Source organism: Apostichopus japonicus, chromosome 5 (genome assembly GCF_037975245.1).
Source record: "Apostichopus japonicus isolate 1M-3 chromosome 5, ASM3797524v1, whole genome shotgun sequence".
NCBI lineage: Eukaryota > Metazoa > Echinodermata > Holothuroidea > Aspidochirotida > Stichopodidae > Apostichopus > Apostichopus japonicus.
In genome coordinates this window covers 24,348,092-24,365,879 of record NC_092565.1, presented here as the reverse complement: position 1 = coordinate 24,365,879, position 17,788 = coordinate 24,348,092, and the positions used below count along the sequence as shown (strand labels likewise).

Sequence of the window (17,788 nt, the reverse complement as noted above, 5' to 3'; positions counted from 1 at the left end):
AGAGTGAGGACTGAAACGTAATTATAACAGGGTGCAGGACCCGGGGATGGAAGAGTGAGTACTGAAACGTAATTATAACAAGGTGCAGGACCCGGGAATGGAAAGAGTAAGGACTGAAACGTAACTATAACAGGGTGCAGGATCCGGGGATGGTGTTAAGGGGTTATTTGACCTTTTATAATTTCCTAATTATTATCAAAGAAGAGGAAAAGGGGGAAATTCATACCAAAGAATTCTTTACATATTAAAGACTATATGTATTTTGTCTGGACAATTCGCTGCGAGGTAACATGAAATAACTGAAAGTGTTGCAGCTTATGAGCTTGATACACTGGATCCTTGTAAAGACCCTGTCCCCTTGCCCCGCCATATTTACCCTGCACTATACAATATCAGTATATTCCCAGTCAGATATATCCTCCCACGTCTCTGAATATATGATTTAAGACAGCTTTGAGTTTGGTCAGTTTTTCTTTTCTAATTACCTGATGACATTGATGATATTTTCTGATTCAAATGTATATGTTTAGTAATTTTCATATTGTATCATATCATGCCGATACCGATTCAGTCGTCAACCGCATTGAATCACTTTTGAGCCACATGTGCTTAACGTTCGCAACGTAAATCGGTATATCTTCATATGTTTTGGATATTACGTTCAACAAGGTTATACTTAAATAAGGTGCTTATGAAAGATGAACCACAACTGCAAAACATCAAGTATGCTATTCAAGAAGATTGACATAAATCAGACATATGTACGGGCTAAACGATGACTAACATTAATAGCAAAGCTGTTATCATATTCAACATGCGGGCGGGTTAATACTATTTAAATTAAATATGCCTCCTTCGTGATGTCACGCCTGTGTTCTTTTGGCGGGAAATGTACCCACGTCCATTGCAATACGTCTGCCTAAGTAATTAAATACAGAAACTGGAGCCAAGACAGAAATTAAGACATAATTATGATCGTGATTTTGTTGTTAAATAAATAAGTCTGTTTCCTATCTCCGTACGTATAGTCTGCAAAATATTGAATACGAAGAGTCCCATATGTTATGCAAGAACACATCCTTGGAACGTTACCTTTAGAAAATGTTATATACTTTTAGGACAGCTTACATATATGTTTTTTTTTGTTTAGTTTTTACACTACTGTTTATAATATATTTATGTTTATACTGGTGAAGTAACTTGCTTGCCAGGAATCGTTGCGCTACTATTTCGAGGTATTTTAATACAAAATATATGACTACATCGTTGTACTGCGGTTACATTAGGACTTCGATGCATACAAAACTGGATCCGTTACCGTACTTCTTAAAACAAACATCAACATCCATACATAAGGTCAATAACCCGGTAAACGGTGTATCGATATATTATTATTCTATCGAACTTGAATAAAGATTGTACAGGGAAGTGGAATGGTATTTGGTTAGACAAGTTTTTCAACTGACAAACGGTCTTGTTGGGATTGTCATATCGTCCATACATGTAATGTACGTAACGGAGATACGATGGGATTACTTCACTGACATTTCGTGCAAACATGGTACTAAATTTGTCGCCCACCACACAACTCTAGTAGCATGACTAAAGTGAAACTTGGTACAGGATTAGTGTGCATTGCTGTTGAAGGGATACCGCAAGGAAGCATTATAACATGGGGTGGACTCAACCTGTTTTTAGCAGGGGAGGGGTTGGTGGTTCAAGTAATGTGTGTGAGTTCTCACCTAAATAAATTCACGAAATTCTTGACCGAAAGGAAAATGTAACAATATGTTTTTCTGAAATTGCTAGTTATTTCTGTAGCTAAAGTGTGACTATATGCATTATATATTTATTTAAAGTACTTGAAAACATTGTTAGCTGGAACAACCCGCCCCCCCCCCCCCCCGCCATTATCAACAAATCGGTGCTCTTCCTCACAAAAAAGGAATCTTTGGGTGAGGAAACGGAAGGTAGAGGGAGCAGATAGGTAATAGAAAGGTAGAAAGAGTGAAGTAACATGGGGGGGGGGGGTGGTCGGGTAAATTACCACATATAACAGTACAATAAAACCAACTCCGCCGTTTCAACTTCACATACAAAAGCAGAGCTACCATGGAAGTATCATTTCCATGGTGCTACCAGAACCAGATATGATGCTGCATGAACAAGACCAGATATGTTTTACAAGGTTTAAAGAACCAGGTATAATACTGCATGTACAAGACCAGATATGATTTTACAAGGTTTAAACTAGAACCAGCTATAGTACTGCATGAACAAGACCAGATACGCGAATTGCCTTTACAAGGTTTAAACTAGAACAAGATATGATGCTGCATGAACAAGACCAGATATGTTTTACAAGGTTTAAAGAACCAGGTATAATACTGCATGTACAAGACCAGATATGATTTTACAAGGTTTAAAGAACCAGCTATAGTACTGCATGAACAAGACCAGATACGCGAATTGCCTTTACAAGGTTTAAACTAGAACAAGATATGGTGCTGCATAAACAAGACCAGATATGTTTTTACAAGGTTTAAAGAACCAGCTATAGTACTGCATGAACAAGACCAGATACGCGAATTGCCTTTACAAGGTTTAAACTAGAACAAGATATGGTGCTGCATAAACAAGACCAGATATGTTTTTACAAGGTTTAAAGAACCAGCTATAGTACTGCATGAACAAGACCAGATACGCGAATTGCCTTTACAAGGTTTAAACTAGAACAAGATATGGTGCTGCATAAACAAGACCAGATATGTTTTTACAAGGTTTAAAGAACCAGCTATAGTACTGCATGAACAAGACCAGATACGCGAATTGCCTTTACAAGGTTTAAACTAGAACTAGCTATAATACTGCATGAACAAGACCAGATACTCGAATTGCTTCCTCTGATGGATCCAACAAGTGTCCGCCAAGTTCGTTTTATTGGAGTAAAATATCTCTAACTTTCATCTAAATCTGCGTTATTGACATTAAGTTTATGTTGCATAGCAAATATGGATTGCATTTATTCTTAATTGTATGTGTGGGTTAAGAAATGAAACTACATGGTCTTCAACGGAATGTGCTTAGTCGAACTTTTTCAAATAACTTTAACCGGATCAGGAAGTTTTTTTTTTCCTTCATGTTTTCTTTAGTTATCGAGAAAGTGTGTCTTCGGCTATAAATGATCTTCTAAAATCTTATTATAAGCAAAAAAGGTTATATACAGCTAAAAGTAATTACAGAAATTATTTCTATTCCAAGAACGATCTTATTTATTACTTTCATGGATTTAACAATTCTTATGTAAGTGCTAGAATTAAATATTTAACATGGTAATCAGGAAGAAACAATTATCTTGACTTTTAAAACTTTGATAGACTAAATAAATTAGTACTTCAGAATACACTTACCCACGCACTTTACTAGTATGAGACAGTTTGAGACTCTTTAAGCCGTCTGGTATTCTTCAATACATTCTTAACCAAGTCACTTTACAAAAGTCGATCTGTTAAAGTTTTACTGGCAACATATCTTTCACGCAGTCAAAAGTTTGAATAACTGAAATATCGGTGTTTATGTCTTTATATAGGATTAAAATCTCATCAGTATAAAAGTGTAAGTTGAAGAATGTTAAAATATAAAATTGCTGGTAATCCATTCATATCGAATGAATCATTTCCTGAAATCGCTAACATCTGTGTAAAAATGTCTGTAAACAGGATATAATCTTTGCCGACTGCAAGGACCATATGCTGACTTATTGTATAGTAGCTTATAGTAACGCATAAACTTGACAAAATGTCATTTTGCACTTTTCAAAATTGACCCAACAGCAAAACTTGTAACGAAGGTCTTAAAGGAAGTCCGCCTTGCTGATAAAATAAGTGAAGAAGAAAAAAAAACAGAGATAATAAGTCACGTGGTTACGACAACTTTAACCGAAAACCGTTTGTCATTTTTTGTATTATTATTCAAAAGTACATGACGCTATCATTGTATTATTTCAATACAACACTTCTTAATCAGGTGCGGATCCAGTGATCTGTGTGTGTGTACACCCCCCCCCCCACCCCCCTCCCTCACACATTGTGTAGCCTTTGTGTTTATAACCTAATTGGGGGTATCTTTTAGCCTATAAGTATGCCATAGAATGCGTCACTGTACGTCTAACTTGTTATATTCTGGAAGGGGATCATACCCCGATGCGGTACATATAGGAGTCATTCTTCCGCCCCAGTTCATAGTTCTATCCGCATGGGCAACAGTACACAAAATAACACAACATAACATAATTGCACTTCTTTGCGTAAGCCTATACCCCCTGAATAATTTATCCCTCACATAAACTGTACTAAAGGGATTCTCGTGTAGAACAGATGTGTATGACAAAGGACATTGAAACTATAGTTCCATTTCATTACTATCAATAAGCACATGCATAAATAAGCACGTGGTATGCGTTACAGGTGATTGTATGAGCAAATACGGCCGTTGATAAGCGGCATGGTAAAATTAAACAAAATCGAAATTCCACATTTCATGTCGATTTTTGTGTGGAAATCTCAAACTTTCGACATTTATTTTCCAGTCGAAATTTAAAATTTGGAATATTTTGTTCGAATTATCCGCATCTTTTTATGTAATTCTTTTCCCGCTATGTCACTTCTCTAGCCATCAAATATGGTTGAACAGTAACACTGTTAGTGTTCTATTGCATTCATATCACGACATCTTACAACACTCTTAAATCAAACATAATAAAAGTCCCTATATACCTGCACCTCGCTTGCAAAAGTTTACAGTATAATTACTTATATCCTAGTCTACTTTTAATTTTAAAAAAATTGGCTGAAGTTGGTATATACTCATTTACTCACGTTGATGGTAATTACCGGCAAATTAAATCTTTTATAAAGAGCAGCAAATGAAAAGAAAAATTCATAACACATTGAGTGAAGTAATTTGATTGAGACTGTTTGAATGGCGATCAGAGTTGAATAAACCGTGTGAAACAAACAATAACAAAGCCTGTTGCATGTCTTGTGTGTTTCATTGTTATTGTTACTTTATCCTATAGTGGTAGCATGTGTACCTGTTAAAGGAAGCACTAGTTATTTAAATCTGTTATTTTAGTCCACTGGGGAAATCACATTCACGAATGAAAACAAAAATACCGTAAGCTGGTTTGCGAAGTAAAAGCAAAACAATGCATCAAATTTGTTGGACACATTTTATGTACTGAATTGAAGGGTTAGTGATTTTGCCAAGAAGACGTAACAAATTATCATACAAACACACATGTGAGGGGATTTGCAATATTATGTGAATGTTATATAGACTTGACGAGAGGACCCCGGGGGTGGGGGTTCACGGCCCGGTGAATCAGTGAGCCCAGGAAATAAATGGGTGAGGCTCTGCAAATTTAAGATAACTGTTTTCTCATTTGCATAATATATTTAATGAAAAATGGAAGACTGCAAAATGTGGACCCGGTGACAATAATGTACGCGGGCCGTCCTGGCTTTCAAAAAGTTTGATTACTAGAGTGTTTGGTAGTCAGACTCACATAAAGATATAACCAAAAGTAAAATGAAGTTTTTTAATCATTTTCATTACAAGTAATAAGAAAATTTGAGTTCCTTCAATCAGTGTTTGTTAAATTGTACACAAACCCAATTACCCATCATCTTTAGCTGTTATGAAACCTTTTATTTTTCTCGTTCTTTTTTCTTTTCATAATTCTTAAGGTGGAATGTCAACTGTTTTGACCCTGAAACAATGCCATCATTAGGTCATGTAACCAGCTGAATCCCCCACCCCCCCCCCACCCCCACCCCTCCTCCATTACAGAAACTAAGCATTGCAACAATATCAACGAAAAATATACTGAAAATCATAACAATTGAAGCACAATGATGTCATATTTAGACTTGATACAATAAAATAAAATAAATGAAAAAGAATTTTCTTAGCTATTTGAGCAAGTTGTTCATTACAGTTGTTTCTTTCTGATAGATGGCAGTGATCATGTTTGTGTTTGTGTCTCCTTTAAGTCCTACAATGTGATCAGCATTTATATACGAGACTTGTAGAACGAGTGCAATGGCATTAATATACACCCCCCCCCCCCTCCGGCTCCCATATCCACTCTACCACTTCAAACTCTATCACATGTTTACTGAGGCTTCCAACTCCCTTCTTCCTCTTCCCCACCGCAGGTGAGGTACTAGAGGGGGAGGTCAAGCCCCACCCCAGGTGAGGTACTAGAGGGGGAGGTCAAGCCAAAGCCGCATTGAAAGTATAAATGTATGCGTCTGGCTTTTGGCGTTTGGCTTTGCAATTTGGAGTCTCTGGTAAATTTCGCTTTAAATCTGTACCTGGTACTTGAAAGTTATCTAACTTTCACGGTGAAGAGGTCAAGGCAGATTGGCTTTCTTCGACTGTTATAAGTTATACGAAGACAAACAAGCAGGGCTTCTCGGTTCGATGTTTCCTATATTCACGATATGTGCACCATATAAAGGCCTACATCATATCTAATTGTGCACTATATTATAGGCATATAGCATATACCATATGTGCAACATTTATAGGCCTACAGCATAAACTATATGTTGAGGCGTTGAGTAATATCGATGGCCCCAATGTTGAGGTATGACTAGTTTCTCTGAATTCTTTATCATGATGCTTTATATAGAAGAAAGATCAATAAGTTTCTTACATAAATTCCAACAATATATTCACAAATATTTTAGTTAATAGAAGATAGAAATGAAAATTGAAGGTGATTTTAAGAACATGAGTAATTGACTGCAGCTTGTCATACTCAAACAAGCAATCAACTGTCATTGTTTTCATTTTCTTAAATACATTTCATTTGTGTAAATGTAAATCGGAACATAAATGTTACCTCTAACTAGTCAGTAGTATACCTGCTCAAGTTGCAAGCTTACGTTTACGTAAAGTTAAGACAGCTGACATACAAACATCCATATGGGCTTGTGTACCAATTTATTCGCTTGTTGGTAATTGTTGTGTTTTTTACGTAAACAAATATATCAGCCCAGAATTGTAGCCCCCCCCCCCTCCCTACTATTGAGATAATTAACCTATTCTCTTAATGACAATTACAAACGTTAGACCCGATGAGTTAACTATTCATGTTTGAAAGCGTTGATGAATAATTGCCTATAGACTCTAAATATTTGTATTTGATTTGACGGAATTAACGAGTCTTTCAGACAACTTGATCTTCTTAAAGTATATAAACATATGTTGTGAAAATAATCTGATAATGTAATAATCTATTTTGTGATTATTATAAATGAGTGACGGGAGATTTTGTAAGATTAATAAACACAACACGTTTCTTGATTTAACCTTCTTTACTCCTCTCTGCTCAGTTTGAGTTCAGGAAAAGTTGATAGTAATCGAATTTTCTTGGTGTTTTCTTTCCTTTCGTATTGATTTTGTTGTCTTATCTTCAATTATTTCAAAAGTGCAGTCATGGATGTATAACGACCGCTATTTGCTTTGCAATGGCTTTGAAGAAGAAAAAAACATTTCAAATTGTATTATTTTACAATTTGGCAGAATGTTTAGCAAACTGCAAGATATTTCTGCCCCAGTTGATCAACTGCTGAGAATTTGCTTATATTTTAACTTATATTTAGTTAATTGTAGGAAACAATGAAAATTTTGTTCCAAATGTTATACGCTAACCTTTTTATACGCTAAGACTTTTTATCCTTAATTGTGAGGCCTAGTTTTACAAGGAGAAATATTAGCATCACACATTAGACATGATTTTACTCCGTCCGCCTATAAAAAGAATCGAAAATTAATATTCAAAACTTTAATTGACAATATGAATACTTTAAGATTGTCCCGATGAAGAGTTCCTGCACTAACAAGTCCTCCTCCTCCCCCTCCTCTTCATTCACTTCCCCACCCCCCACCCGTTTTGCCAATCCCCATCTATAGTTGTTATAATGCCTCTTACCTTGAATCCTGGGGCGTAGATAAACTACACACACCAGTGGCGTCAGAAATGCGTGAGTTTCGTAAAATTAGGTCTGTATTACTTTTCAACTATTCTGTTATGGTTCTCAAGATAAGGTATAATGTTTCATAGTCCTGTGGTATGTATAGACTCGTGTAGTTCCTCTACACCAATAATAAAACACTTCTAAAACCTTAAATTCCGTTCCTTAAAGAACTACAAGAACCTATAAGACACTTGAAACCATTCCAACGGACACCTGATGACATTCAAAACAGGTCTCCCACTATACAGGGTCCTATCTTTTGAACCCTGGTGAATTTATAGCTAGTAATGTAAAACTATTTTATAACTCCAACATTACACACTCTAACAAAAGGAAATACCTCATATACATTGGAAACACAACTAGTGGCTTTAAACAGGAAGGTGTTATACCATGTAGGCTGTTTTTACCTCCATGGTTATACATTTATCGAAATATCTAGCATTCTGCACCGTTGAAACTATGTGCGTTGTCCACAGGCGTAGGAGGGTAACATCTGATTGGCAGTGAGTGGGGTTTGAGGGGGGGGGGGGGTGCGGGTGAGTTGGGGTGTGAAGGTAGACAGAGGGTGAAGCTGGATCATTTTCAGATAAATGACTTGTATCGGTTTTTAATCACAACAATAAATATCTAATAACTAATATATCATTGGTGGATGTAGCCACTACCCTCCTACAACACCAGAGCTCATCCATGTTGTCACCGGCAGTCTTGTCGACCCATAATTGATGCAATTGGACATATTATCGGATAAGAGCGAATAAGGTATACTCTTTGTCGGCTGCTGCAAAGAAAATGATGGGTAAGATTGCACATGTGTATCCTATAGATCTCAGAGCAAATGACGTCCTGTGCTTACCAGTGGCGCAATCTGATTTGCAAATTGTCGTCAGCTGAACGTTCATTAATCTATGGATAATGCCCGGTAAACTCGGCAACTTTTAATCCTGATCCCAGCTCAGCTGCCTAACCTGATTTAAATCAAATGTATCAGATCGAATATATTATGGAAACAAATATCTCGGTGTAAACAACCCTTTTGAAAAATGATGCCCAAAATTCATGAGCAAGCAAACTTTCAGCCTGACTAATAATAACCATTGGGTGCGAGCAACGACGATAACCTCATTTATGCTGACATTAATGTTATGTAACGTTTAGTTATAAGGCTTCGATTGAGCAAAAGAGGCAACGTTCAAATGTCCTGCGAGCAGCGATCCTAGTAACCGAACGAACGAAAGTGTTGTTCAATGTGCAGCCTAATTATCGTCATTATCGTTACTTTATTTGCGCAATAACGTTGTTTTGAGACTTTGAAACTATAACAAAAGTAAACAACAACGGGTGCCCTTTCGAGACAATTGTTGGTCATTTTTAATTCTGAGAAGGAAATTAGTGCTTTGTATGAGTGCTTTGTATGAATGAACAGGGTTGCATAAACGCTAGGTAGACCGTTGATTAACCCCTGATTATATAGCCATTGTAACATGTTGCCCCTTCTTTTCTCAACACCAGTTTATGTTACTTATATCACATATGTGTTAAAAATATCACTATTATAAGACACTATATTGACACAATGAATCTTGAACCTATCTTGAAGAGTTGTATGGTATCTCCCAATAGCACTTGGGTCAATTACGCACTTTTTCTGGTCAGTTGCGTGATTTCGCGCACGATATTGTAATTATGCGTTCAATCAAGTTATCAATATAAATTAACCTTGTGTTAAATTTGAAAGGAGGATAGGATTTCATGATGGTCATTCGACTGGACCCGGTCTCATATCATGGTATATATGTAAATCGGTAAATGATATATACGGAGATGTAAGCACAAACAGGAACACGATACTCTTTCTTGCATAATCTCAATCCTGTAGCATGGTATATATGTATATCGGTAAATGATATAACGGAGATGTAAGCACAAACAGGAACACGATACTCTTTCTTGCATAATCTCAAATCCTGTAGCATGGTATATATGTATATCGGTAAATGATATATACGGAGATGTAAGCACAAACAGGAACACGATACTCTTTCTTGCATAATCTCAAATCCTGTAGCATGGTATATATGTAAATCGGTAAATGATATATACGGAGATGTAAGCACAAACAGGAACACGATACTCTTTCTTGCATAATCTCAAATCCTGTAGCATGGTATATATGTATATCGGTAAATGATATATACGGAGATGTAAGCACAAACAGGAACACGATACTCTTTCTTGCATAATCTCAATCCTGTAGCATGGTATATATGTATATCGGTAAATGATATATACGGAGATGTAAGCACAAACAGGAACACGATACTCTTTCTTGCATAATCTCAAATCCTGTAGCATGGTATATATGTATATCGGTAAATGATATATACGGAGATGTAAGCACAAACAGGAACACGATACTCTTTCTTGCATAATCTCAAATCCTGTAGCATGGTATATATGTATATCGGTAAATGATATATACGGAGATGTAAGCACAAACAGGAACACGATACTCTTTCTTGCATAATCTCAAATCCTGTAGCATGGTATATATGTATATCGGTAAATGATATATACGGAGATGTAAGCACAAACAGGAACACGATACTCTTTCTTGCATAATCTCAATCCTGTAGCATGGTATATAATTATGTATATCGGTAAATGATATAACGGAGATGTAAGCACAAACATGCAGGAACACGATACTCTTTCTTGCATAATCTCAAATCCTGTAGCATGGTATATATGTATATCGGTAAATGATATATACGGAGATGTAAGCACAAACAGGAACACGATACTGTTTCTTGCATAATCTCAAATCCTGTAGCATGGTATATATGTATATCGGTAAATGATATATACGGAGATGTGCATAGTACAGCCAGATATCATTTTATATATTTTGGTGCTGTATGTTTTATTACCTTAAGGCAGGCGATTCATCAAACTAAGACACTCCCTAGATAATGTCGCTATGTTAATCACATCTGCATGTTAGTATCCCTTGCATAGAAAAAAACATATAAAGAAATATTATCCAATGTTGACCGTTATTTGAAATAATCGTGAGTGGTGATGAAGCTAGTACTTACTGCATCATTTTCGGGCTTTCAGTTTTTCAACTCACATCAAGTGAAAGAAAGCTGTTCCATGCTAAGAATAAAGATTATGTTTATTGTAAGTGTGATACAACACTATAGCCAAACTATCAGCATAAACACACTGTCATTATAGTTCCGATGTAATAGCACTGTTCTTGAAAGTATACATTTCGGTGATTTAGCTTTTGGTTTTCTTACCAAATATATGTCATGACTCCCATGAGTGACTTTCCCTAAACAACAGGGGAGGAAACAGAGACGGTTGAATCGAGAGGGGTGGGTGGGGAGGGGGCATATAGGTAATGGGGTATGCGACTGTGATATGGAGAGGGGGATTGGAGAAACCACCAACTTTCTGTAAAATGATTCGACAAAATTAATCCACCAAGTTTTCGTCAGCAAAAGAACAATTTATAATTACAACTTTCCTCCGAAATGTACTTTACAAAATGAACGAAATCTCTTTCGCTTTACATATAAAAAAAAATTAAAACCATACAATCAAAAAGTATTAATAATAGAAACAGTGATGGTTGGGATCTCAGTTTGAAACATATGGATCGGCATAGCGACATCTGAACTTTCTGTGGGAGAATGAATGTTTGACCTAAATGACTTCAAGAAGCTCTTGGCACGTTAGTTGTTTTATAAACGTATCAACAATAAATGTCATTGGTTGGACTTGATATTTTAAGGACTAGGAAAACAAGCTTTCGCCATCTTTTTTAATATCAGTGATTCTGACTTTCGTAATCGCAATTATTAATTTAGAAACCTATCCGCGGTCAAGACCTTCCAAAAACTAAACAAATCGAACTTGGCCTAATCGTGTCATTAAATTTCAAAAATAGAAATCGCGTTAATGGTACCCCCGAGAAATGAAGATTTGTTGAACTGAAAATTATAAATAACCAAACACAGCTGATGTTTATATTGTGTTAATTACTATCCGTTCATAGGTATGCCCGTCACCTATCAGATAAATATAATGTGTTAATTACTATCTGCTCATAGGTATGCCAGTCACCTATCAGATAAATATAATCGCATGGTATTGGTCTTATACCACCATGCAGGTATGACGTACAACGCCGAGATAATTATAATTTATAAATATTGAATTTGCTCATTAATAATTTTAAACTAAGATATGAAATTGACAAGAAATTCTCTTAACTGGTTGTTGAGATATAAGGATTTTACAAAACAAAAAACGGGGATATATAATTTCACTTTATTTCAGCCGAAGTACGTTTTCAGTTTCCTTTTACCTGAAATCATTTGCATTTGTCAATATTTCCAACAAACAAAAATAAGATCTGGTTGAACGCACGGTATTATCCGAAACATTGTCGCCATTTGCATATTATTATCAGCAGACTTAAGGAAGCAGGTATTGTTACAATAATTTTAACAGCAATACTGGTGTATTTTGGGTTACTCAAATAAAAACAGTTGAGGTCCATTGACATTCATTTAGCGTAAACATACCTTATACCGTCCATGCTCATAAAAAAAGTCGTTAACCACCATAATCTGACCCTTAAATAATGAAGCAAGCAAACTCAAAGGCAAGCCTGGCGAGAGGTAAGAGGGGGGGGGGGGGGCGGTAAGGTGTATATAGCCCGGCGAATGGGATCAATTAGAGGGTCCGGCAAAATATGGTGGTGTTGGGGAAATGTAGGATAAAGAAACTTGAATTCTCTTTGCCATAAGGTAAAAAGTGCAAAAAGGCTCTTTGTACCTCTGACCACAGGTTTATATATTCAGCGAATACACAAATCTTGGAATATTTGAGAGAACCAATGAATATTTGGTCAAAAGAAGGTAAAGGAGGTCAGAATGTATGTTGGTTGAAGTTGAACAGGGAGGGGTCATATTCATGGGAATTCAAAACATTTGTATCACATTCTTACAACTTTCTACTATATGAATCATAAACAACAAAAGCACTTGTCTTAACACCAACGCTTACCCCCTGGCTACCCTCCGAGATGAATTGGTATTTACTTAATGAAACCTAAGTGGAGTCAATGTTCCCATTATGACTCGTAGACAAGTGTTACACTGAACAGACGCGGTAGGCTTCGCTTAATTGAGCCTATACATCCATAGCAGCTGGTTCAAAATCCCGCCTAATTAAATCCAATGGTTCTCACATGAAAGCAGGGCAATACGTGCATGTTTAGTCCTGGTGGATATTAACCGTAGGCTTACATTGCTCAAATAACATCGTCCAATTGATGACGAGGGACGGTACGTCATGTCGTATCACAAGTTGATTGATTTGTGTTAATACTAACCTAGTCAGTCGCATGCTACTGAAACGAAAATGTGCAACCAACGGAACGGGAATAAGTGTTTACTCAGTGATTTTAGTATATGCTGTAGCCTACTTCTACTATACCAATCAACGGGAAAACGTATTAGTAGTGTGATCTCACTGACAAACAGACTGACTGTACAACAGAGTGGCTTAATTGCGGATAGGCTAACTGACTTACTGGGAGCTGATCAACTCACTGACTACAGAATATCAGACAATGGAGCTATCCCAGTTTATAGCTCCATGATCAGACTAACTCATGACAAGCTGATTGACTGACTGAAAGATAGACGGTATGACTGACTGATTGGTTGCCTGACTGGCGTACTGATACGATTACTGGCTGACCGGCCGATTGGTTGAGGGGCCGACTGGCTGATGGGTCGACTGGCTGAAGGGCCGACTGGCTGAGGGGCCGACTGGCTGATGGGTCGACTGGCTGAGGGGCCGACTGACTGAAGGGCCGACTGGCTGATGGGTCGACTGGCTGAGGGGCCGACTGGCTGAGGGGCCGACTGGCTGAGGGGCCGACTGGCTGAGGGGCCTACCCGCTTATTGATGTAATCATTGATTGGCGGTTTGCCTAACGACTGTATATACTGACGTCATTGACTGACCGATTGATTAAGTGACTGACTGACAGATTGATTGACTTGATCATATGGAGTTTGCGCTTTATAAAAGTATGTATGTATGTATGGGTGTATGTATGTATGTATGTAATAGTCGTTGAGATTATCAGTTACTCATGAATGTTATTAGTCACCCATTGTCTGATAATCAATACATTTACAGAGATATTATCATGTTACATCTTCGGACGGAATGGAATACACTCGTGTCATTGTCTCAACTACCAAATATAACACTGCATGAAATCAGATGAAGAGAAATGTTAAGGAAGTCCATAACGCCATATTTGTGACCAGCTAAATCAATTTCACTGTGACATATTCACAGACTCTGTGGCGTTGCTTTGGCTTTATTATACATATAGGATGATTGGCTAACGCAAACCACTAAGCTGACATAAGGGGTCATTACCCTATTAGGATTACCCTATTGATCTAAAGATTATCTAGGTCAATGTAGTTTATATTTTGACCGGAGTTATAAGGTTGTAAATACCCTCAAATGCAAGATTAACATATGAAGAATAAATATATAAATTGTTTACTCTAGCTATTAACATCGGTTATTAGTCACAAATTAAGAATGCAGGAGAGGGAATATTGTTGTACTGGCTGAGGAGGAGTGATAAGCTATAAGACACTATAAAAAAGTGTTGCCATGCATGGGTTCATTAAACTTATCTTCAAAACGTCCCAGTTTAAATAAAAGTTTGTGACGTTCGTGAGAGCTATAAAGACAACTCCCATGTGACCATGGGTCAATTTACCTTCTGGTCAGTGCTTTCAATATTACAAATCATCTCCAGTAGATAGCTTCTTCTTGTCAGAGTAAGTCTCTCAGCACGTGACCGTTTGTGGTATAACATGTTTTTATCAAGTGTATTTCACCCATAATCAGGGCGAACAGCTGCACTGATGCGCATTTAAGTGTGTAGGATTTATATATGCGGCTTCTATAACAATTTTAATAAACTGTTACGCGAGTCTGTGACAGAATGACATAGGTAAAACGGCACCAGAAATCCTTTATGTATATGGGTAAGAAAATAAGCCTGCCTAAAACAGCTAGACAAATTACAGTGTCATTGTTCATATATGTGTCGATACTAAGAGCAATTTTTCCCTTCTTTTTCCCGCCACTTTCCATTCTTTTATATTACAGTGCGTGCATGTTTCTTATGGTCAATTATACAAGAAGGTGATTTATGTGAACACAATGCATCATAAGAATCATCTCCGGTTATTATTGTGTTTTGTTAGTTCGTTATCCATTTCCCCCTGAAATTAGGGAAAGGAAGTTGAATTGTTGTTGAATACAGGAAAAAAGAGATTTTTTTCACAGGAAAAGAGGAATAACATATAAATCCACAGACTTTGCAATGTTTGTTCAAGAAGCTTCTTCAGATTGGATTTTTTTTTCTCTCGGAGAAAATCAATCTTTCGTGTTTCTCACTTAAAATTTTCTCGATACATAGAACCTATTATATTTGTATCTTAAATATAACCAAATCATACATCTGTTGAAACTTCTAAACCCAAGTAAAGACCCACAACGACATTGACATTTATACAGCACTGATGACACGAGAGAGGTATTATGGACCTCGGGCTACCGCATTGGATCATGGAGCTATAAACTGGATTGGATAAACCGCAGGCTAATATAGGCTAGAATAGCAAAGAGTGTCGGAATCTCTACATTATGGATCATAACTATACCAAAATGTGACTATGAACTCAGATATTTCAGTTAAATTGATATTTAAATCATAAAATTCCGGTATTTGTTTACAAAAAAACACGTTTTTTATCGTTCCAAAATATCCAACATGGAAGATTGTAACATCACACAATATTCAATAACTTCCTTCCCGACATGCACAGTACCAATATTCGACCTTGTCGGTTGGTTATCCTTAAAGCATCCGGTTCAGCTTTAACATTAACTTTTACCACCTCCAAACACAACATATGAGCCATACGTATATGTTTGTCACAGTTTGTCACATTAATGACACAAAGGATGTTTAATGCTTGGATAAAGTTTGCTATATTTTCAAAACAAACAGCAGACATTCCGGTGTTTAATGTTCAGTCCGTGACGTCACAGTTGCATGTACTCTTATTCGTCCTCAGGAATTGTACTCGTTATTCGTACTTGGGGATAGCTAACGAAAGGCTTTATTTATAGTACTCTATTGCAAGACTAAGAAATCGCACTTATGCTTAGAGCCTTTTACTCGTAACCAACTCGTACTCATGTAACAAAGGGATGTCGTTTTTGTACTTTACTGGAGGTAACAAATTATTCGACAGATTTTTTTTTGAAGAGGGTCAAACCCAAAAAACTAGAACAGTATACGAAAGCTTGGAGAGTTACAGTCAATGTAATCTACGAGTGTAAATATTAATGATAAATGTATGTAACACAGTTCTGCTAGCATTTCTGGACCGGGAAAATGACCACCTGCCAAGGCTGTTGTTTACTTTTGCCGCAATACAAAGGACTTTTCCCAAAACATCGAAAGGAAACCCACAAGGTCGACAGCCTATATAAAACCCTGACAGACGATATAATCAGGTCAGTTGAGGCAAAACTGCTTTCAATTACTTTCGACTAATCTTGTGCTTGTGAATGTGATATATTAGCAGGTTATGCTAACAACAAAAACAGAAAGACACAATCTACGTTCGTACGTCACTTTCTTTAAATTTATAATTAAAAAAAAAGAAGTCCTTCCATGTAGCTAATTACAAACAAGAACATCCGTTACTTTTCAAATCTTAATTTGTTTTGAATGTCAGCTCACAAATCTTTCTATTGTTTTCATTTTACTTTTTTACAGGGGGCCAAGTCATTATCCTTATTTACTTAAGGCAGATTGTTTACTTTATATCAGGATGTTGAATCATATTCCCATGGTGTTGTTTTTTTTTTCATCTTTATTCAATCACTGTTATTCCATTCATAGTACTTTTAACAGTTTCAGTGCGGTAAATTTTCTGGAAGCTTTTTTCGATTGTAAGGTATGTGTTTAAGTAACAACTTATTCATGTAACGTGACAATAGAATGGGGAAGATGGATTCACTCTGCGGTAACAAGCATCGAGGGGGGGGGGGTGGGACTCCGAATTATATACCACACATTACAGTTTTGAACGTTTTCCCAAATTATGACATTTTCTAAATGGTGTATTTTGTCTCCTAATTTCTCGGCAAAGGGGCACTTACTGAACATAATAAAAAGGTTTTTTATTACAACAATAGGCCACTTTTTTAACAAAACTAAAAGGGCACTTATTAATTACAAAAATTGAAGGAGTACCTTCAAAAGTGAACTTTTACTCTATGAAAGTGGACACTTCTGTGTGTTTTTTTACTATATACAACTGACTTGGTAATGGCACGTGACTACTGCGCCTCGGCTCTACTGCCCTTGATCAAGACATGTTTCGGCCACAAAGCTTTTGGATTTTTTGTAGTTTTCCTTCTTCTTTGTTCTTCTTGCTGTATTCACTATATTTTAGTCCATCGTGCGGAACTGCTCTATACAAAACTCCCGATATTATCGAGTCATCAAAATGTGTGTTATACATCTTTGATTACAATTATAACAGTTGCGTATAGCTAGGGTTTTATCATGGCCCCGGTTCAAGAGTGAGACCAGTGGC

General features: G+C 36.7%; 1 protein-coding gene across 6 annotated transcripts in view; it reads right to left on the bottom strand.

The window, feature by feature from the left end:
- Positions 1 to 17,788, bottom strand: part of LOC139968144 (QRFP-like peptide receptor) — a 74,332-nt gene that overhangs the window by 30,332 nt on the left and 26,212 nt on the right. Inside the window, exons 1-2 of one of the 6 annotated variants that reach the window (XR_011793231.1) lie at positions 8,003 to 8,314; positions 5,865 to 7,542 (exon numbers count right to left, since the gene is read on the bottom strand). The exons of 3 other annotated variants lie outside the window; for them this stretch is intronic. The gene's annotated coding sequence lies outside the window, so the exon portion shown is untranslated. Of the gene's footprint in view, positions 1 to 3,410; positions 3,998 to 5,864; positions 7,543 to 8,002; positions 8,315 to 17,788 lie in introns of those variants that run through there. 2 more of the 6 variants (XM_071972540.1, XM_071972534.1) reach the window with 2 other exon arrangements.